Source organism: Vanessa tameamea, chromosome 4, assembly GCF_037043105.1.
Source record: "Vanessa tameamea isolate UH-Manoa-2023 chromosome 4, ilVanTame1 primary haplotype, whole genome shotgun sequence".
Classification (NCBI taxonomy): Eukaryota; Metazoa; Arthropoda; class Insecta; order Lepidoptera; family Nymphalidae; genus Vanessa; species Vanessa tameamea.
In genome coordinates this window covers 5,081,017-5,103,751 of record NC_087312.1, presented here as the reverse complement: position 1 = coordinate 5,103,751, position 22,735 = coordinate 5,081,017, and the positions used below count along the sequence as shown (strand labels likewise).

At 31.2% G+C, this 22,735-nt stretch overlaps 1 protein-coding gene across 3 annotated transcripts in view; it reads right to left on the bottom strand.

The window, feature by feature from the left end:
- LOC113394372 (inactive dipeptidyl peptidase 10) overlaps positions 1 to 22,735 on the bottom strand; it is a 114,163-nt gene that overhangs the window by 83,723 nt on the left and 7,705 nt on the right. For all 3 annotated transcript variants that reach the window (XM_064220643.1, XM_064220642.1, XM_026631657.2), the window contains exon 2: positions 22,354 to 22,623. The gene's annotated coding sequence lies outside the window, so the exon portion shown is untranslated. The remainder of the gene's footprint in view (positions 1 to 22,353; positions 22,624 to 22,735) is intronic.

The following is a 22,735-nucleotide window of genomic DNA, read 5'->3' as shown; positions in this document are numbered from 1 at the left end:
ATTAGTGCGATACGGGACCCTATTAACTAGTTCAATATTTGATCATTACATGAACAGGAGCTGGGAGACGCTACGATACGTGTCAACAATGATACTAATTAAGAACGTTATTAATTGAATGATACTCTACATTTATCTTAAGTTAACAGAGCTGGCATCAGACATCCATAAATTAGAATTTTTAATATACTCTTCAATTCAATGTCTTAATGATAATTTTTTTTTTAAATAACATGTATATTTTAAGACTTTAATTATCACGCTTACAATATTGTTAGAAACTCATATCCAGAGATCAGTCTAAAATTACGCTGTAAAAGGACCCGACAAGGTATTATTAAATCGTTAATCCTTGCTTAGTAGTTGTAAGGTGACGTACAGTTGGCAATATCCTACGCTAGTGTTTATTGGTTGACCTATTATTTTTATAAGAATCAGGAAATACTTTTGTAAATTTTAGTAACAACAACTAATCTATATCTAAACTAATATTATAAGCGCGAAATAACTCTGTATGTTAGCTCTTCACGCTTAAATCGCTCAACCGATTTAGGTGAAATTTTATATAGAGACAGTTTGAGTACCAGGGAAGGGCATAGATTACTTTTTTTTAAATTCACCAAATATACAAGAGTAAAATGGAGGGTAATGGTTTTAAGGGGGTGTGCTATAGGTTAAGTTTTATAAAATAAGTGCGGGTGCGGCCGCAGGTTCATCTCGTACAAATATATGAACAAATAAATATACGAGTATTAACTATTTCAAAAATACTATAATATATATATAAGGAACATTTAAATTTATTTGTATTTGTAAAATATAAGTATAATTAAAAAAATATGTTAGAAATAGTACTTTCATCGTTACAATCGACATTCAAAGAGAAGGATCATTGTTGGCTGTGTATGTTTGCATGGTCGACTCTTACACTACTGTAATGGATCTCACGAAATAGTTTTAATGTATAGGTACTATTCATATACATGTTTATAGATAATTACATTTATTGATTGACGAACTCGGTTTGCTTTCAAAATAATACAAATAATCATCAGCGAATTGGCACCCACGGCTCAATATAGGCCTTTGTTAGCAAAGTGAGCCGATTCTCCCACTTCTTCGACTTCCAGATCCAGTCGGGTCCCGCGACCTTTTTCAGCTCATCGATTCCCCTAGGCTGCGTTGGCCAATTCGTAGTTTTCACTTCGATGGAGAAGTCTTGCATAATATTGCTTATTTTTAAAATTTTCCATTCATATTAAATCTTATCACAGTCTTAGATAGCAAAGGTGTATCGTGTATAATATTTTATGTTATACAAGTAATTCAAATACAAAAATAATATTGCGTTTTGTGGCATAATTTCGCTTATTTTAATAAGGTTTTTAAATGAAAAACTTTATTTCTTGACCGATAAAAAAAAAGTTTAGTTTCCGTCGCCGTTCTCGGGTCTGAGTTTTTTAATTTCCGAATTGACAATAGTTTTTACTTTGAATATCAAGAAGTTTAATTCAATATTTAATAAATCATTTAAAATTGTCTCATTGATTTTGTTACTAGTTTATGAGTCTGCAGATCTTAGGTCTTGGTTTCAAACCCTATTAAAAGTAATTGATATTTTCTTTCGAAAAACTCTGCCTAGTTACGCGAAGTTTGGAACTCGGTAGTGTTTACAATCCCATGCTTCGTAAAACACATAAACTTTTTGACTGTTCTCAATCCAGACCAGCATAGTATGAACTGCTTTCGGGTTGTGAGATTGAAGGAATATATACTTATATTTGTGAATTATATCTCCTTCGAAGTCATTATCATAATCGTTGTCAAAACATACATATCATGAATTGAATCAGTTCTTATTTCGGGTCACAATTGTTAGAATTACAAGATATGCTAGTTTAAATACACTACAATTGTAAAATTGCTTAACTCAAATACCTACATTAGGAATAGTGTGACAGTGTGCGTTACAATATATATTCTATTATATATTATATATTATATATATACGAGTGTATTAATATTATGAAGATATAAAATTGTTTGTTTGTATTTAGGGGTAATCTCCGGAACAAATGATCCGAATCTAAATAAAATTTCCTTGGTAGAGAGCTACGTTATTGCTGAGTGCTATAGGGTATAAATTATATTTATATCATATCATTTTCTTTATTTGTTCGTTCTCTTATATCGTTAAGGAAATTAGGATGAATATAATAAATTTGCTTCTACATATACTTGATTTTTTTGTAACTATATACTAGTCGGACTTTAAAGGTAGCCTAGATAAGCCTTAACACCAAACAGTAACGACTATAACATGCATTTGAGACATAGTAATATCATTCTCATGATCAATATAAAAAAAATACTTTAAAAAAATTAAACCCAATTGTATTATTTTAATCTGCATAATATCGTATCTTTTAATAGTTAATAACGTTATTGTTCAACATTACGATATAGTCTAGGAGTAAATGCTACGAGGTAATCGATTAGCTTCGTCGTCAACTTTACCTAAAACTAAGCAATATCCACATCTACTTGAGTAGCGGATTCGCACCGTGTTTCACAAGTTTCTCTCTACTAAAGTTGAGGATTTAGTATCAAAGTTATAAGGATATCGTAACCGCGCATACATTCAGTAATACACGGATATAATAACCAGAAACTTTCATTATATTAATATACAAACTTTGTTTTATTGCTACAGAGTTGACTCGGGATCTTCGTTTCACCTGAGGAAATACTAATATATGTCAACTTCAATTTACGCTCCTTGAATGCGTGTGTACTTGTTTTATAATAAAATAACAGAGGAACTCGAATAACGGAAGGAGGACGACCTTTGGTTTTTCCAAATTCTAAATACCAAAATTTAATAACGGATTTATTTTTAAATTTCTGTTGTTATATATATATACATCATACAGTTTACAATTAAATTATCTTAATTAATAGTTAACGTTAGAACTTAATGAGTAAGATGTATAAAATACTCAATTATACAATGAAAAATAAACATCAAATAACGTTATAATGTAGTACATCTTCTATGCCAATAACTACACAAAAAGTAGAATAGTTATTTTTAAAAATACACCTCTATGGAATACCGAAAAAAGCTATTAAATTTAACAGTTTATTTTGCGGTCTCTACGATAGCGATCAACAGTTTATTACAGCGATATTATGCGCATTAAAAAAAAACAAAACGATAAAATCGACAGACGGCTTCTGGATTGGTCGTATGTAGATATCGTTTTATGTTTTAGAAAGAATTCGGGAGAGATCCGAACAAATCGGATTTGCGTTCAATTTTCTAGACTTTCGGAAGCTTGCCGAATTTAGCCGAGCAAAACTTGACCCAAATACAAAGCTAGGAAACTCCTAAATCTCCTGCGCCTTAAAACTTAGACTTTGAAGATTTAAACCTTTACTGATTCGATATTCACGAAATCTTGATTTATGCTTTGTAGTAATGGTCGTTCAATAGACTCGGTCGAACTTTAGATTGCCCACCTCACTATGACAAATTAAACTCCCTCGAGAGCGAAACACAATTTATTTATTCAATTGTAAATTCACATAAATCTTTCTTACATTATAGTTCACATTTAAAGGAAACGAAGGGAATATATTATTAAAACTCGAGCGTCGTTCGGGCAGGAAGGAAAGAGTCGTGCAGGTGGATATCACGTGTCGTAGAAACGAGAGGCAGTAGCAAGGAAGGCTCCCCTCCCGCTCACATTTGTCACCTCTACTGCCGACATTAACGTCTTCTATCACCCGACGCGCTCGACCTAGCAAATATACTTAATTAAAATTACCACACGCCACCCTAGAGGTCTCGCATATATGAACACGGAGCCGGAGATAAAAGCGTGACTCTGAACTGAGGTCGAGTGCGAAAAGTTACCCTTTGTAGCAGAAATGTCGTTTGTGACGCGACAATGCAGAAAATAAAAAATAAAAGTCACTAGTTCGTGCTGAGTATATATGTAGGAGCTACTTTTTTCAATGTATCAGATAACTTGATGTCAAAAGTCCTTCAATAGAATACTGGGAACAATCACAAAATCATACCATTATAAATGCCAAACATATCATAATATTATAAATGCGAAAGTTTGGATGGATGTTTGTTACATGCAGTCACTCCAGAACGGCGGAACTGATCCGAATGAAATTTAATACAGACTAGATTACAGCTTGGAGTAACACGTATAATACTCTTTATCCTTAATACCCGCAAAACTACGCTGGCGAATATTGACGTCTCTATATGAATCGATTGGCGTTTCATACTACATGGTTTTGTTTAATAAAAATGAGTTTATGTAATTATTTTACTAGCAGTAAACAAACGATTTTCACTTTCATTGTAATATTACAAATTACCATCACTCAAAATAATAATTTGTCGACATATGCATCAATTAATTAGCGAACGTCATCTGCCAATTACGAGGTCGATGTTATTAATTTTCAATGGATCTGTGCCAAGACACAGGTGTACTCGATGACTAATTGCCAAAACACATATTCAAATTAGTCATATTATTCGTAAATGACTCGTTGATATACTGAGATAAAACAGAAGAATCCAGAAGGATTCAAATCCCGGTCGACTAATAAAAAGTTAATAGATTTTTTTCGTTATAGAAATTCTCAGGAATAGTTCTGATTTTGGAAATTGTTGTTTTTAGTTACGTGCCTCGCCTGCGGCTGAACCCAATCTGATCATATTTTAGTTGTCGCCTCATTGGATTATGAGAGTGTAGGAATTGAAAATCGGCCATCACCATTAGATATATCATCATCATCTCGGTCATAATTATTCTATATCATTCCATTTTACGTTAACATCCAAATAAGATTTTGTTATTGTAACTTGTATGGTGTTATTTATGTTTATACATATTCTGTGTTTCTTTTTACTTTTTTTATTCCCTAAGCAATCCTCTTGTATAACATCGTTAAATTAATTTTATTTATGACGAGCTGTGCCCGAGATTTCGTGCGCGTTTGAATTTATCAAAAAAGTTATTGTTGTAGCCTATGTTACTCCTTATTACATCAGCTATCTGCCAGTGAAAGTCCCGTCAAAATCTGTCCAGCCGTTCCAGAGATTAGCCAGAACAGAACAGACAAACAGACAAAAATTGGAAAAGATGTTATTTTAGTATATATACCATGTATATATACAAATGCATTTAGTAAAAAGCGGTTATTTTAATATTACAAACAGACACTTCAATTTTTTTATACGTATAGATATGTATAGATTTAATTGCACAATAAAAAGTATCTGTACTTTAAAGTTAAATGTACATTATTCTTTGTGTGAACTGTTCAATTAAACTCAGTTCATTAGACAGTCAGTATTGTTACATAAACGGCGCAAACCACTCGACTCAACTGAGCCTCGGACCACGTCCGTCAGATGTCCGACTCTTTGAAAATACAACTCCTTAATTAACTACGAAACATCCTTGTATACATTTAAAATATTTATATGAGTATTATCATATCACTGGCAACGAATAGTTCTACATTATATATTTTGAGTGTTTATTACCATATTTTTTTAATAAATCTGGATTGTAAACTGTGAAAGGAGTTTTTAATAATTTACGATTAAACCATAATCTTATTTTTGTTTTAGTTTGGTTAGGTTAGAGTTTTTCTAATTTAAATTCTACCATAAATACTTAAATAGACTATTGAAGCCAGAATTAAAGTCTCAGGTAGATACTTGTTACACCTGAATCAAAAGTACTTTCAAGTTGTGCTGTCTTGGTTCAGCAAATTTATTTAGTAAGAACAAACTCTAAGCTCACAGTCGAATATAATCTTGAAAAATATCCCTTTCTACGATAAAGTGATACGTGATATTGACCATAATGAAAAGAACACTCACACACAACACAAACACACTTCAAAATAGCGTATTACTGTAAATCGGTCTTAATTCTTTACTCGTGAGACGTATCTCGTTACAAAATAACACTTTTGATATATGTATTGTAAGACCATGAAACACATCAATCGCCTTGAAATAATAAAAGTTACTAGAAAATATACTAAAATCGCTCCATACTAGGATACATAAGCTAATATTTGGCTTGCAAACTTTTAATTGAGTACACAAATCGCCGTTAATGTAACTAAAAATAAACCGTATACAAACCGGTTACAACATGTGCAAAGAATGTTTTCTGTTTATGTTTATTCTACACTAATAGTGAAAACGTACACTCTGAATAATAATGTATATTAATAGTGTAATAATAGTAAGCATATCTCTCTATTGAAATAAATATAAAGCCACAAGGGAGCAGATAGTCAATTATTAATCTTATGAATTATAATAGAATTATTCCTGACTTATTTAAGCCACAGTTTAACATATGAAAATCATAATTATATTAGATTTTAAATTAACATGGTTATTTTTATTACTATAAGTATTTGAAACGGGATATTTACCATGTTTTTTATTTTTATTTGGTGGAGCTCGATATTTCGACATTAGCTACGAATGTCTTGTTCACGCTCCACCAAATGAAAATAAAAAACATGGTAAATGTCCCGTTTCAAATACTTATAGAATTATATTACCATATAATATAGGATACTAATAAAACCTACTAATTCAATAGTATGAAACTTTTAATGAGTTATATATCTATGACTATTTAATGCTGTTGTAACTTCCACGTGTTGTAATTTCCACGTTCACGTAAATTTTTACCGAAGGTAGGCGGCTTAAATCTATGCACCTTTAATTTTTGTGGAGAAAACATCGTGAGAAGCCAGCATGTGTCAAATGATTTTTTATTTTATATAGGATCGACAAATATGCCCCCTAATGGTAAATGATCACTACTTCCAATATATATTGGTTCTGTAAGTAATATTAATCATTATTTATCAATCAACTAAGATATTATGTCACTTGTGCCTGTAGTTACACTTGCTCACGCTTTAAATCAAAATACAACAGTACTAAGCATTGCTGTTTGGTGGTAAAATATAGGTAAACCATATATCATTCTCCCATATTTGTATACCCCATTTCACATCAGTGCTCTAGTTAATATAAAAATATATATCTTAATAGTCTGTTACTTTTTTTTTATTATTCTCTAAATTATCTTAAGATTTTGCTAAAATAGGTCTCTTATTGGTATAAGTAAGTTTTGGTTAGGGCATGTGCATATTTTAGTTCACTCCAAGTTTTAATGCAACAGTGGAAACTTTGTTGGCATATATTAGAATTGTTTTGGTATTAATTGTATGTATTATACTATGCTGTATGTTTCCCTAAAATAAATAAATAAAGTGCGCCTTCGCACACTTTTGTTAAATTGAAGTTTCCTCTTTTTATTACAATCTATATGCAATAAGGAGATTTAAAATAACAACGACAAACTATTTATTAAGAAAATGAATTTTAGATCATAATTGTTTCTACATGTTAAGCCAATTAGTCAATTTTTTAACAAATGTTTCAAAGGTTTTTATTTGAAGCTGATAATAAATGCGATTACAAAGAGACGCTTAAATGTTGCTATCCACTTTAACTAATAGGACAGCTCCCTACCGTAATAGTTTTACAGTGCGATAAAGAACTGCGATCAATTCGCGTGTACGAACTAAATAGATTAGCTCTTAAAACCGAACTTGTTTCATACTAACTACCTTCCTGCTTTTACTCATTACAAATAAGTGACTTACTTAACTCACTGTTTCAGCTAAGATAAACTTATCTTTTCATTCTACAAGCATATATAGAAAATATATATTGTAACAACGTAACTAAATGTAACAACGCTACCCTGTTAAAGAAAAAAGTAACTTTTGTCTTATGGAGATGGCTCGGAGCTTCGATCACTACTCCAATGCAGACGAATATATGGTAGCTTAAATTTCATTTATATATTGGTGTGCGTGACAGCTACGATTGACTTTACGCCAAACGTCATATTGCTTTACTCGTATGCGTGTACTTAGTGGCTAACTATTGGCCAATATTTTGTTCGACGCGTTCTCAGCTTTGACAGTCTATCCAGGCATATAAATAATCAAAGGATCGTAGATATATATACATATAGATATAAATGTGGCAAAATTTCATTATCACCTCTCGGTATCCTTACAAAGTTTCATTCATTACCGAAAACTAAATGAATTATTAACACAGATATAGGTAAGTAGTTCAAAAGTTAGATATGAACTCTCGTCTTTCAGTTAAATTTCTCGTTTTTTATCACTAGAACTAGGAACATCTCGGCATAGAGACAAAATATTATATTATATACAATAGTTGATTAAAAACTTTTTTCTCCGATAATCTTTTTTTTTTACTTTAAGTTATAAAACTTATAAATCGCGTATAGTTCAAATTTACCATCCGATCACTATAAGTTAATACTTACCTAATGGTAATCATATATTCTAGATAATAATAATAATGATAGTGAAACTATACCTTGCTCTCAACATTCGTATATTTCATAAAAAGCTGTCATAATTTTTATATTTAATATTTATATAATTTACTTTAATATATTCTTTAGAATATTGAGTATTATTTTCATTATTTGAAGACGTAGACCTATAGAAGACTACGTACACGTTAAAAGTCCTAGCTTTTAGTAGATATCTGAATAAACTATGGCGGATTTATTTCAAGTTTTGTAAAAGTTACAACATGGAGACGATTGGTGATGTATTTGTGCCTCTGACTAGCTCGCATCTATACTAATATTATAAATGCGAAAGTAACTCTGTCTGTCTTTATATCGGTCTGTGATTCTTTCAGGGCCACCGCTGAACCGAATTTGTTTTAATTTGGTATGAAGCAAGATTGACCACTAAGAAAGGATATAAGCTACTTTTTATGTCTAACAGCTGACGAGCAGAAACTTATACCAAAACTAAAATATACTTTATTTAAGTAAGCTTTTACAAGCTTTTTTGAATCGTCATTTAACAAACTATATTAAATAAAGCCACCACCGGTTCGAAATGTACATTCTACCGAGAAGAACCGGCAAGAAATTCAGTAGTTACTCTATTTCAACATCTAAATATACAGTCATGTTAGTTAAATACAATTATATATGTATGTAATATATCCTACCTGGAAGTCAACAAGCATTGCGAGCGAAGCCGCGCCCGAGAACTATTTCCTAATAAATATAAATAAATTTAGTAATAAATTCAAAACTTACACTTTATTTAATAATTATAAGTTACACGCGTAAAGTAATAAATACAAAAAAAAAAGTATTACTTATGTTTTTATAACAATGGTTTTACAAATTAAAATACAGTCGCGTGTTTAGTTTTTATAAATATATAATACGTTGTACGTGTCGTTAATCTAAGTAGCGATCATTAACACTAGTACACAGATCTGTTACCCTCGCTCAATGTGTTGACTCATGGTTAATTGGTTAATGTATTTGTCACATATACATATAATATAGGTTCCGCTTGTAAAAAGCCTTTCTGAATTTAGCTTTCATTTGTGAGTCAAGGTGATCCGATGGTTAGAAAACCTGAGCAAGATCATTTAAATTTTCAAGTGATTAATTTAATTGTATTCATTTCGTGATCGGCCGTAACGGAAAACATCGTTACGGAACCCACATGTAAGATCGAAGCGAAGGGCGATTTATTATACTCGTTACAATTAATATTCTTTGAATAATACATATTATATACCATTTTTGAAGAAATTTGTTACACAGTATTAATGTGTTTATCAAACATTAATACTGGGTATTTTTTTGTGTCGGTTTAAAAGTTGTGTGAACCAGTGTTATTTTAAATACAAGGGTTGCATGATCTTAGACCATATTGTTGACCATACATTGACAGGGTAAAGAGTGAAACTGAGGCACGGGGTTGACATTGTTAACTATATAGCCCAAGACCAAAGTTTCTGCAGCCTTATAATCAATGACACTAACCGCTTATCTGTTAAATATACCTATGCTAATTACATTACTTTTAAGTGTATTGTAAGTGATTCAACAACGTGGTGAGCATCACTTTTTTATCTCGCTGGAAATACTAGTATCGTGTTTCCCCCACATGAAGTGGGGGGTATCTGAGACTCGTCAGTGCTCAACACGATTAATGCGCCCTAGTACACTGGAGTACCCACTAAAAACCAGCGGTACCCTTCAGTCTCGGTGTCTCTTCGCTGGGGTGAGCGGCCTATAGCAATTTAACTAAAACGTTCTTTATAACACTTTTAACTTTGTATTTTCAATAGAGTACCTACCGTTACGAACGATGCATGTTTATGAAATGAATTTTAATAAGCATTTTTAAGAGAATTAATCCACCCTTTTGTTGAAAATAAAATTTTACTCTTCATTGAGGTTACGTTAACGCTATAACAAAAAAAAAAACTTTACAAACATACTATTTAAATATTGTATATAATTAACATTAGATTACACGATATAGTTTTGTTAACTAATTTGCTTTATGTAAAATTACGTCAAATGTTCTTTATGAAGAATTAATTATAGTAGGTATAATATGTTATTTGAATTTAGTATTATTGATGCCTTACTCCCTGTGAATGCCTAGCAATAGGGACAGGTTAATCTACACGTTTCAAGAAGAAAAAATCATTTTGTTATTGTTTATCGTTATTGTTTGTAGTAACAAAGTAATTAAATTCAACTCTTATCAGAAAAAAAACATGGCGAACTTGGACAGGTTTAACTATAAACAGTAAACACTAATAATAAAAAAATATGTATAATAATATTATATTAAAAGTATATATAGCTTTATTGCATGTTAACTGTAAAAGAGCTTGAATATTTTATATTCTAATATTAAATGAAAGTAAAAAGGGATCAAAAATGTCGGCTTGTATGCGCAGGTTTTGAAACAACGAACGGGAGTTGCTACGCTGAGGTCCTGGTTAAAAATATAAGCTCGATGACACACCCACTAACACCCTTTATAAAGAAATAAACATAACTATACGTTTAATATAATTTAAAATATGAACATTTAAATTAATTTACTTCATAAATATTTCATTTATAATAAAAAATATATTATTAATTTTTGTTCATCAATATATATATAGTACCTACATAACAGACGTTAATAATACTACGTAGAGTTAAGATGAACACAAATATTCGGTAAAAATATTATAATTTTATCAAATTAGTCAGAAAAAATATAATAATTTAGTATCCTTAAAACGCGGACTTGTATCGAAATTGCCGTTTTAGGCCGAGGCCGAGGCCGAGGCCGGGCAGGATCATCTGACGTCGCCCGTTACGTCACAACCGCGCCCCCGCCCCGCCCGCACGTGCGTCACTGCCTCCCTTCACGCAAATTGTTCGCCAAAAACAACATCGATTTAATACTCCACCAATAAATGTTAGCTAAATTTATTTTTGCATGCCAACCGAACTCTATGGTCTTTATAAAAAAACACTGATTTGTTTATTATCATCTGATAGACGGAAACGGCTGTTTCATTTGGCATCCTATTCCGTTGTTTACAGGTATACTTTAAAACTAGATCTTTAAAGTAAATATTATAACGATATATCTTCGATTTGATTTGTACAAAATGTCGTCAATACGTAAGTTCGCACGTATTCGTTCACCAATAACTTTTAACTACTAAGACAAACTTTTTAAACTGAATTGTGCTCACAATGATTTAACGAGCTATGTAATACAAAATTGAATAAAGAGTCTACATTATTTTGTCATACTATAATTAATAATTTTTTTTTATAAATTAATAAAAAAAAGTCATAGGTATATATAAAAATATATATATATGAAAAGTAATTAATTATTAACCCAATTATCTAAAGTTTTATTATATTAAATTGCTATGTGTATCTACAAATATTTTTAGTAAATAAAATATAAAAACATGTATTAATAATGTACAATCGTGATTAAAATCTGTAGTATGTCATAGTGAGCTCGTTAATATAACTTTTTAAATCTCTTCTTTGGCATCATAAAGATGGCCTCTATGACGTAATCAATGGATATCGCAACTCAGCACTATCTCTTCTTGAGCCGTCTCGATGAGCTTCAATGAGTAAAGCACTCTAAGCTTCGTGTTATTTTTATAATTTATCTAATACAAAAATATTACATCATTAAATTAAACTAAAATCTAGTTAAGTCTTGTATATATCATTTGACGTTTTGCTTAAAATAGATCAGGTATTCTGAGAACTAATGATTTCACGTCAGCAGGCTGCGTACGGAGCGACAAGCTTTGAGGCGACCGGAAATTTTCACAGATTCCAATTATTCTAGAAAATGTCAACAAAGCAATTTTAAATTTTATATATTATTAAAAATAAACTGTTGTCGTTGTGTTGTTAATGTGATTTGTTGGATATCATCAGAAAGTAGTGTAAAAAATATTTTTCACCAAGAAATAAACAGTAGTCTATGACGGTTTTGTGTTGAGTTTCAGAGTCAGTGTAGTCTTATCAAGATGGTTGACAATTGATATTACTGTGAGGTAACCGAATCGGAAACTATAATTAAACTAAAATATATTAAAATAAATTATCAGAAAACTTAAGATTTTTCATACCGGATTAGTAGTAACCCGTGTAGGTGTCCTAAATGACATTGTCAGCTAAATATTTATCAGTGACTTAAAGCAAACATACCGTGAATATTTATAGCTAAGACAGGATGACGTCTGTCGGTACAGATAGTTTATATATACATAATTAATTAATTAAAATACCAGTTAATATAACAGTTAATAAGTTCAAAATATCAAAATTGATTTCAATTATCGTATCTAAGCACCATTTGCAATTATTTTATTAATTTATATTCATCTATTTCTATTGTATTTAAGGTTATTTACGATGTTTTTAAAATACAATCACAATGTTGGAAGCATTTAAGTGTGTCAGTTTAACTGCAAATTCTTGACTCAGTACAAAATGCGCTTTGAAAATGTTTTTATCCGTCGCTTTTGTAAGTTAGAAACCGATTTCAACGTCATATCTGACGTATCCAATAAGCTATGGAAAGGCAAATGTTCGTCAGATTGACTTCTTTCGCATTGCTTTATCTTCAAAATGAAAATTCGATCTAAATTGAGCCGAAAGCTGGTTGGAACGGGTTCTGTGCTCATATTTGCTCACGTCCGTACCGCACTGTGAATGTATGGGATACGGGCCAAATTATATCACTCAGGATTCTAAAGGAAAACGTGAGTACTTTTCTTTAAGTATTTCCTTTAATGTTTGATTTGTTACAAAGTCATTTTAATGTATTTTAAATATATACTCTTAGTAAAATAATAAAAATCTTGAAATCACGGGCTAAGCACTAATCCGATGGAAGTAACCGTTTCATTATTATAAAGTTCCGGATTGATCATTGACTAAATATTATTCTCATAAGATTGCTTGGGACAAGATGACCCAATGTATGTATGAAGGTCGAGAGTTATCAAATACGAGCAATCTCCGCTGAGTTTTCATGAAATAATCGGTCAAACCGAAAAATACCAGCATATCATAACCAGGCAGATCTCAATTGGCCCAATTCAACGATTGACCTACAACATATTATATACATGTTATGATTTTTTGTTAATATTATTTTTCAGTGTTATCAAAGGTAAATAATACGGGCGCTATTATGATAAGTTAATTTAGATAAGTTATTAAAATAATAATAACAAAACAAGAACAAGAATAACATGATATATTTATGACTCGCATGTTATATTTAATACTAGCTGAACCTGCGGCTTTACCCGCGCGAAATTTATAAAATACAAATTTTCGAAACCCCGTTTTAACCAAACTTAAGGGTCGAGTTTCGTAAAATTCGTTCTTAGTGGACGTCTACACCATATAAGAAAACTACCTGCCAAATTTCAAGTTTGTACGTATTATAGTTGCTGAGTCGAAATCGAAAAACGAAATCGTGATTAATCGTGAAAAAGTGAGTGGTATTTCGCTTTTATACATATAGATTACGTAAGAGAACTTGGCTTATTAATAGTTTGAAAAAAATATGTCCGAAATTTCGTACGGACGAACTAAATGATGACAATACTTAGATTTTTGCTGGAAAACGTCGTTAATCATTTTAAACTCATCGTTTTTAAACCATGAAAAGTATTTCTTAAGAATAAAATATATGTTACGTATTTTCTATGTCATTTCGTATCAAAGTACAACGGAATAGATGCGAAATATTTTGTACAACCTACATAATATATTCCACGTGCTTTGACATCGGATCAAAACGATAGGCTGAGGGAATTCAACATTGTAACAACAGTCCCATATCTTCGTTTCACATCGATTTAATCCCTAACGTTTCAAAGCACATGTTACACAAGTGTACACGGTGCTTTATTTTTATGTTGTCTTTACAAACATTCTTCTTTGTTCTGAATAAAATAGGTGCATTATGCACGCTTTCGCTTCGTTGTGTAAACTACGAGTTGCGGAAAAGAAAAATCTTAAATTCTGGTACTCTGAATATATTTTTATGGTAACATCATTGCAGATGCTCCCGCTGTGTTTCTTATTACAGTATATCGTGATAAGTATTTTCAGATATTTCGTATTCGTCCGATTGTTTTCTAGAAAATTACAGTTATAACGAGTTTGTTTACGATTACAAATACTGTATTTTATTAGATCTGAGCTCACTTTTATAGATTTAAGTTTAGATTTAAAAAAAACAAAAGTCTTTATTTCTACTGATGTATTTTTAAAATACGATTAGATTTTGATGTTTTTTACTCAAAGCAATTCGAGTACGTGACATTTAAGTAAGTGAGCAATTTCAGGCGGAGAGTCACAGGAAACAAGGAGCGCTTAATATTAGTAAAAGCTACGAGTATGTTTAAACACGCAACAAACTCTGATAAACTTCATGAAAAGTAATAGCGACGTATATAATAGAAATTATGTTTAATTTCCTGCTTTTGATTGAAGCCCTTACCGTTTTTCCACACAAAACAACTTCCGTAGCAATATTTATGTTTTAAAAAGAGAGCCGAGGTTAGAAAACGTGATTCTCAGGCCAATGTTGCGGGTTCAAACCCAGGCAAGCACCACTGAACCTTCACGTGCCTAATTTTCTGATTGGATTCGTCTCGTTCTTGGCAATTCATACATGTGTCAGTAATATCCTCATATATATATATATTACGTGTATGTATAGCAGCATGGTTGGCGTGATCCAAGCCCTCTCCTTAAAAGGAGGGAGGCCTTAGCCTAACAGGGACATACAGGCTGATGTTTTCCTTTCTGTTTATAAAAATAGTAATATAATAGAAGAATGAATCTTCGAATAAAAGACGTATAAATATACGTCTATACATATCGTATATACTTTTGTACATAAGTCAATGATGTTTATATGTATGTATGTATATCATAATTGATAAAAGAGTCTGCCAGGTTACTATAATAATAGCGCCAAACAACTTTCGTTTTTATATGTTGTTTACGAGTTTGTAAATTTTTAATGGATCATAAAATTTCATACATAAGCAACGTAAATCTTGTTAAAAATTAAAACCGTTTCAAAGATAAAATTTTAGGTTATAAAAAATGCACTAAATAGTTAAAAAATAACTGAATTGCATTTTTATTCATTGAAATCGGTGCCAAAACCAAAGAATTCTTAATGATGTGTCACTTAGCAATTTTATTTATGAACAAAATATAATCATAATGTAGTGTTCACAAATTGTATTTTTAAATGATAACGATGTCAGCTTACGAGGTGCTAACATAATAAACTTTCTTCTGAAAAACGATAAATATTGTCAGAATACAATAAATGAGACTGCCTAGTAACTTGCCTCAAAAGAAACTTTGAATAATTTAAATCGATCTAGCTGTACACGAGTACTTAACCGGTAAATTAACATTAAAAAAAATCTAGTTCAGCATTACGAAACTCATTTGATTTTCTTTATTAAAAGTTTTAGTACGAGATACGGCTTAACAAAAACATACTCTCATCTGATACTAGATAATGTCAAAAATTATAATTATGTTAGATGTGTTGGTTCGTATACTGTTGGTAAGCAAAGCATATTTTTCAAATTCCTCTTGTTACGTTCTCGATTTTCATAAACTAGAATTCAGGGAAGTTGATAAAAAAATGAATTAAAATTAAAAGTCTAGTTAACTTACTTGATAGCTTGGCAACACATGTGCTATTTATCGATCAACAATATCATCTTAACATATAATATTATCTAACATATAATATTTGTCATTATCATATATCAAATAAGACTATATTTTAAGCTGTATTTTAAATTATTGTCATTTTAAGTTTTTACGTTCCGTCTGCGATCATTTCGTTTAAAACATTCTGTATTATTACTTATACTATTTTTTCTTTAGATAAAACGGTTGAAATGAATATGTAAACTACTCTTTATTGATGTATGCAATGAGCAAAAAAATTTTAATTATTGTAATCAAATTCATTATCATAATAAAAATAGTGCAATAAAGAGCGACAGCCGAGATGGCCCAGTGGTTAGAACGCGTGCATGTTACACTATAATTTCGGGTTCAAACCCAGGCAAGCACCACTGAATTTCATGTGCTTAATTTGTGTTTATAATTCATCTCGTGCTCGGCGGTGAAAGAAAACATCGTGAGGAAACCTGCATGTGTCTAATTTCAAGGAAATTCTGCCACATTTGTATTTCACCAATCCGCATTGAAGCAGCGTGGTGGAATATGCTCCAAACCTTCTCCTCAAAGGGAGAGGAGGCCTTAGCTCAGCAGTGGGAAATTTACAGGCTGCTAATGTATGTATGTAAAAAAAGAACGACAAAAATGAATAAATAAAATGAAATCAGTTAATGTTTATTACATAATTTAATAATCAATATCAAGAGCGAATGTTTTGTATCGGTTTTAACGTGAACTGTTGATTTCTCGGTTGTCAATGTTCGCAATCGCATCCATGACCGAATTGCCGGCATTTACCAGCGATTAAATTGTCGACACGATGTCATATACTTCAACGATATCGATGTGACAGTACGAGCGATTGGAAAACTGTTTATGAGGTATCTGTAAATTATATTCTTCATTTGAAAATAACAATAATCCTTTCCTTTGTATGTAAATTTAATGTAATAGTTATGTACTTTGACTTAAAACGGTTTGGATGATATTTCTTGTATGAGGTACTTCATTATAATTTTTACATATTTTTTTTTTAAACGGTATTACTTTGTACAATCACTACAAGCAGTTTCAAATATAATGATAAAATGTACGTTCTATGTGATATTAACTTCACTATAAAAAAAAAAAAACATCTGACTGACGTATGTTAACTTTTACCGTACTCAGCAAATTACGAAATTTAAAGAAAAGCATAAAATTTTTCGAGTATTATTAATAACTATAAACATCCTATTCCTTATTTTAATTAAGCATATTCAATGTTAATTGTAGCAATTAATCAAACGACAATATTGCTAAATGAGGAACATTTGTTCTAGTTAGCACCAGGTGACTTCTCGGCAATCAATATTAGCAATCGAATTCTATCAGAATGACTGCAGTTTACCAACGATTAATGACGACAATTTAGCACAGCGGTCACTGCTACCTTCAGCTCCTAAGATCGTTAGATCAATTCTCGTCTGAGTTAAATATATTGCACTTGTCTTCTGTGTATCCCAAGACTCTAAATTCTATACCGTACTAACTGTAATCGATGCAATTAATAGCATTGACATACAAATTTGCTTAATGATTTTCAACTGTGACTCAAATATCCAAAGTACAATCAACAAGCTCTATCTTGAACTGTCACAGTGCCTACAAAATTATAAGCCTATGTTTCGGTCGAAATGAAAACGAATCCATTCTAAATAAATAACGCTCTTCAGGGTAAATTCTTGATTATTAAACTATACCGCAGCCATCTTTGTACATAAATTTAAAACCATTTTTTATAAATATTAGCGGATTATAAAACCGATAGGTAACTTTTATTATTCGAAGAGGTATATGGTATATTTTTTACCTAATAGAATCTCGAGTTTGGAATTTTAGTGTTTATGTCTATGCCTCTAAAATCTCGTAAAACCGTTGGTCCTGAGCCTGAACTCTTTGCGGTCATTTCGTATTTTCCATCCATTAGGATTATGTGAGTGATGGAATACGAAGTGCAGGTTAGTTTTCACACATTTATGCACTATAATGTAGAAGGTGATTATCATCCTCGAAAAAGGCAGGCAGTCAGGAGTATATCATATCGTAGGTAAAGATTTAAATACCAAAAACCATATCATAATTGTGAATTATACCACTTAGTAGTTTATTTTATTTTAATCTTCTGGCTTGTACACTACTAAATAATGAGGAACCTGTCTTTGAAATTTATTTTTGGCACTATCAGATATTGCTTCTATTTTTGCCAGATTCCTGTATAGGTAATTTAGACTGCAATCTTACTCACTATGAACAAAGCATTATCAAAGTTGCTTGATTGTGGATGAGAGCGATACCGATGTAACGGATCCAACTGAATAAGGTTTTATGTTTACGATTTCATGGTATAATTTATATTTTACGCTTTGCTGAACAAAATATTATGACAAAACTATTAGGGTTATGTTTACCAGGAAACTATAAAAAGTTTCAAACAATGAGCTTGGAGGATTTTGTATGTACAGCGTTAAGTGTTTTCTTGCCAGGCTGTTAACTAGTATTAGACGTAAATAAGTCGATTTTATTGAAAAAATTCTGCTTAGTATTCAGAAAAATGAAAAATATTTTCTCATAAGGAGGTTAAATAGGGTAAAATTAATAGTAGATGTTTGTATAATAAATCATCATTTTTCTGTTATTAATATGGTAATTGGTGTTGGAATGTCTGGTTTTAAATAAAATAGTCGTAGCTGGATATATTAATGAAATTTCATCTCCTAAATTAATTGAATAACACCTCTCATTAATCACAGTTTTGAAATTAGTAGCAAATTCTAAAAAACCTTATAACTTTCAATTAGTAGAAAATAGTCGGATGGTTCCTGAAATACTTTCGATGGCGAATCCCATCGAATTATACACTGTTCAATCAACTGCCATGAGAAGTATTATATATATAAACACAGGTAGGACAATAAATTAAAACTCGGTGAACATAGTGATTACATTTAACAAACCAAATATGATTGAAATTTTCATAACAAACATTACAATAATTCTCATTCAGTTTATTATAAAATTAAAATAATATGACTAAATACAAAAGTATGATGTAAAAGTTATATCGAGATATTATAGATTGTTATCGTTAATAAGACGTAATAACTGCTCTTGACATATGTAAACAGTGACAATATTAATATAATTAACATCCGCGAAGGCCACGGCAAATGTCGCGACGGTTGGAGTGACGCCAGAGTATTAATAGAGAACTTTAATATTAATGTGATACATAAGACAATCGAGGAAGAGACACTGTTTACGGTACTTGAAACGAATACCATTGAAATTATTGAAGAGTTTATCTTCATAGTTTGAATTGTATTCGACAAGAGTTGATAAAACAAAAATTTTGCCGTACAAACTTTATTAACTGACCATTTTATGGAGTTTAAAAAAATAATCTGAAGTTAACTGAATTTAGCGTATCGTTTTTTCAATATTCTAAGGGAAACATACATATATTATGATAGAAATAAGTGGACGAGCAAATGGGCCATCTGATGGTAAGTGGTCACCACCGCCCATGGTGGACAATGAGGCTGTAGGAAATATTAATCATTCCTTACATCACCAATACGCACCAACCTTGGGAACTAAGACGTTATGTCCCTTGTGCCTGTAGTTACACTGGCTCACTCACCCTTCAAACCGGAACACAATAAAACTGACTATTACTACTGACGGTAGAATATCTGATGAGTTGGTGGTACTTACACAGACGGGATTGCACAAAGTCATACCACCAAGTACATATGCAAAACACCTATATATATAAAGCGAGATTTCTGAAACGATTGGTACGATTGAATTAAAATTTTGCACAGTTACTCATTTTGCAGTGTAGACGTTAACTAAGAAAGAGCTGTTGTAAATTTCAAGGGGTAACTTTGTATTAATTTTAACAGTCCGAAGTCGGACTGGACAACTAGTTTATTTATGCAATCGTTAGTCACAGGGTTCAACCTGTGCACGCGGTGTACTGGTGTAGCGTGAAGTCACCGCAATAAATAGAGTCTACAATTAAAGGCAAAAATTCTGACAACCGTGCGCAAATGTGGCCGCTTTGGCGGTTTTAAGTCAGTAAGCAGTATCGGTATCACCTTTAAGAGTGTCAAGCTAAGGAGAAAATCGTGCAAGATGGGTAACGTTATTTGACATAATAGGTTCTCTCGTTTAACTTCTTAGACTGACTTCTGGTATCTCATATCAGCGTCTTCAAATATTTTTGCAATGAAGTTCTTTAACGTGAGCAGGTAGAAATCGTCACGTAAAGAAAAAGCGTTATGCGATCTCTAGGCGGCCTTCCTCTCTTTCTCTGTCTCTTTCTATTTATTATATACGGTTTAATAAAACAATATTTTAAATTTTTCTTGCGGGATTTTTTATACAAATTTTTCTTGCGGGATTTTTTATATAAAAAAAAATCTTGGTATTTATATATTCTTAAACGTTATAAATTTATTCTATTGTGTCTGTTGTTTAATTATTACAATTTAATTTAATGTATGTATGTTTCATAGATTCAAGTCAATTGTAAAAAATAAATTGGTAAAGAAGTCATATTATTCGATACAAGATTATATTGATGATAAAAAAGCGTGGAGTTAATGCTTTTTGACTTTCAGGCATGAGACATAACATACATATATAATTGTATTTAACTAACATGACTGTATTTTTAGATATTAAAAAAGAGTAACTACTGAGTTTCTTGCCGATTATTCTCGGTAGAATCTACATTCCGAACCGGTGGTAGCTTTACTTTAAATAGTTTGTTAAATGACGATTCAAAAGTGCTTGTAAAAGCCTACTTGAATAAAGTATATTTTTATTTTGATTTTGAGCGAAATCAACTTTGTTCCAACCGGATTTCCCACGACACGTACCTGTTTTTTTACGATTATATATATAGTCATAAAATATTCATTTATAGCTGTGGTAAAATGTTAAAAATCTACACCTTTACATGATGCAGAAGAGACCTAGAAATATTCTGCAAAAACAAACTCGAAACTCATTGCAGGTTACGATCGTGAAATGTCAGAAAGTGTTATACGACTGACTATTACAATTACAACGTATAAAGGATACACGTGTCGAAACAGCGTGTCACCGTAAGTCGGTTTTCAACATTTCACGAGTGAGATACAAAGGGAGTTTTTAAAGAATAGCGCGGGTGGTATGAACGGAGAGCATTCCTCGTCATGCAATTTTGTTAAATCTTAAATGTCTGTAAGTTTTTCATTTTAGTCATAGTGAACTAGTAATTATGATTCCTGTTATTTACAAAAACCTACTTTATTCATAAAACTAAAGTTGTTTAAATGATGATGATTATGAAATAAATTCATTTTCCACAAGACAGAAACCAAAAATCAAAAGAGGAACAATGTCAAAAGTACGAAATGGAATTAAAGTTTAACACAATACAACACTACAAACATTATGTTAAAGGTCTGTGCATGTGTAAAATATAAATAATATCAATAACTTTTTATCTTATATAAGCGTTGTCCTTCATAACATTTAGCGAATATATTATTTATCAAAAGAAATATATTTATTTTCGATTATTACTATATTTTCCTTGTTGCTATTCGTACCAGCAGTTTCGAGGATATTCAATTAATTTGAAAGAATGTATGTATAAGAAATATTTATTACCCTATTTAAATTTCAAATTAAAGTTAATGTTAATATGTAAACTTATAATATTATTACAAAAACTAAAATTATACAATTAAGTTTAGTAAGTACTATGTAATGTTATCAGCGTCAAGTGTGCAAGGTTTTTAGCTCGATCGGTTGCGTTGAAGCTATTGAAAATTCGGTTACAGAATTTGATTAAGTTAATTTTTGCTCTGGATTCAATGATTAAAATGCTTTTTACGGAATAGGCGTCGACCGAGCAGGAGGTTCACCTGATGGAAAGTGACTACCACCGCCCACGGACATCTGCAATGCGAAGGGGCTTGCGAGTGCGTCGCCGAACTTTAAGGAATTAGATATACTTTAGATATCTGATACATATTTGATAAAAATTAAAAAAAAAAACATAAAGATAACTTACCTTTATAACATCGTCGTATATTGATCTGTCTCGTTCATATACACTGTGCTGCTCTGGCCAATATCTATTCTCAAATATATATTTAATACCGCACTTATAAAAAATACACTTGTGTTAAGTTGATGAATATTCTGTGATATACTGGCGAGGCACTTGAACGACAATTACGTACGATTTAATAGCACTTGTTTAGCACTAATATTAATAATGTTTAAAGTCTTAATGCGATAAGTCTTCTGTTGACATCTACGTCTTTGAAGCATTCGGCATCTGTAACAAAAAAAAAAAAGTTAAATGTGTAATTTTTATATGCTTTACTTGAACGTAACTAACAATGCGTGTACCAAATCTATGAGGTCGATTTTAACCTACTTCTAAAATC